Source organism: Macrotis lagotis, chromosome 5 (assembly GCF_037893015.1).
Source record: "Macrotis lagotis isolate mMagLag1 chromosome 5, bilby.v1.9.chrom.fasta, whole genome shotgun sequence".
In the NCBI taxonomy this organism is placed as follows: domain Eukaryota; kingdom Metazoa; phylum Chordata; class Mammalia; order Peramelemorphia; family Peramelidae; genus Macrotis; species Macrotis lagotis.
Window position 1 is genome coordinate 176,030,280 of NC_133662.1, and position 2,204 is coordinate 176,032,483.

Below are 2,204 nucleotides of genomic sequence, written 5' to 3' on the forward strand. Positions count from 1 at the left end.
ATCAAAAATGAAAAGGAGGGTTTTGGACTTCTGGCCAAGATGGCAGAGAGAAGACAGGCACTATGCCAAAGTCTCCCTCATATATAATATGAAACAAGCCTCTTAACAGAAATCCAATAGACAAAACCCAGAAAGATAGGAGAAGAACATCTACCTCAAGGTTTGTCTTCCGGGATTGTGGATGAACTGGATGCAGAAAGCAGACTCTGCCAGGAGCACAGGATGGGGTAAGAACCTGAGAGAAGGCCTAACCTGATCAGTTGCAGAGGCATGAGCCAACTGGGAAGTAGAGGCATTGGCTGTGGCACCGACAGTCTGGGGCTTACCTAAATCAGGAAGAGTTAAAACAGAGAAAGAAAATTATAGACCTTTCTCCCTGATGAATATAGATGCAAAAATCTTAAATAAAATCTTCGCAAAATGACTACAATTTATCACTAGGATGATACATTATGACCAAGTAGGATTTATCCCAGAAATGAAGGTTCAATATTAGGAAAATGGTCAGTATAATATAATTAATTATAATAAAAAACAAACCTATCAGAAATCATATGATTATATCAATAGATGCTGAAAAAGCTTTTGACAAAACATAGCACCCAATCCTACTAAAAACACTAGAGAGCATAGGAATAAATGGATTGTTCCTTAGAATAATAAGCAGTATCTATCTGAAACCATCAACAAGCATTGTATGCAATGGAGATAGGCTAGAGGCATTCCCAATAAGATCAAGGGTGAAACAAGGGTGCCCCTTATCACCACTACTATTCAATATCATATTAGAAATGTTAGCTTCAGCAATAAGAGAAGAAAAAGAAATTGAAGGAACTAAAACAGGGAAGGAAGAGACAAAACTCTTACTCTTTGCAGATGGCATGATGGTATACATAGAGAATCCCAAAAAAATCATCTAAAAAACTACTAGAAATAATTAGCAACTTTAGCAAAGTTGCAGGATATAAAATAAACCCTCATAAATCCTCAACATTTCTATATATGACTAGCAGAAAGAGCTAGAAAGAGAAATCCCATTCAAAGTAACTTCAGACAATATAAAACACCTAGGAGGCTGCCAATGCAGACTCAGAAACTTTTTGAAAACAATTACAAAACACTTCTCACACAAATAAAATCAGATTTAAATAACTGGACAAACATCAACTGCTCATGGATAGACTGACCTAATATAATAAAAATGACAATTCTACCAAAATTAAACTAGTTGTTTAGTGCTCTACCAATCAAAATTCCAAAAAATTACTTTAATGAGTTAGAAAAAAAGTAAGTATGGAGAAATAAAAAGTAGAAAATCTCCAGGGATTTAATGAAAAAAATACAAAAGAAAATGGCTTAGCCCTACCTGATCTTAAATTAGATTATAAAGCATCAGTCATCAAAACTGGTTAAGAAATAGAGTGATGGATCAGTGGAATAGACTAGGTGCAATAGCAGGAAACGATTATAGTAATCTGCTGTTTGATAAACCCAAAGAGTCCAGCTATTGGGATAAAAACTCTCTTTTCAATAAAAAAAAAACAGTTGGGAAAATTGGAATTTAGTATGGAAGAAATTTAGATTAGACCAACACCTCACTCCCTATATCAAGATAAGATCAAAATGGATACAGGATTTAGACATTAAAAAAAAATATTATAAACAAACTAGGAGATCAAGGAATAGTTTACCTTTCAGATCTATGGAAAGGGAAGCAGTTTATGAACAAGGAAGAGATGGATAACATCATTAAAAATAAACTAGACAATTTTGACTACATTAAATTAAAAAGCTTTTGCACAGATAAAAACCACTGTACCCAAGATCAAAAGAAATGTAGTAAATTGGGAAACAATTTTTACAGCTAGTATTTCTGACAAAGGACTCATTTCTAAAATACACAGAGAACTGAGTCAAATTTTTAAAAAGACAAGCCATTCCTCAATTGACAAATGGTCAAAGGATATGCAAAGGTGATTAACAGATGAGGAAATCAAAGCAATTTATAGCCATATGAAAAATTTCTCTAAATCACTAATTATTAGAGAAATGCAAATTTAAGCTTCTCTGAGGTACCACCTCACACCTCTCAGACTGAACAATATGGCCAGAAAGGTCATCCAGAGAAAGAATTGTGGAGTTTGAACAAAGACCAAAAACTATTACCTTTAATTTTTTTTTAAAAACCGCTATCTTATTATGTA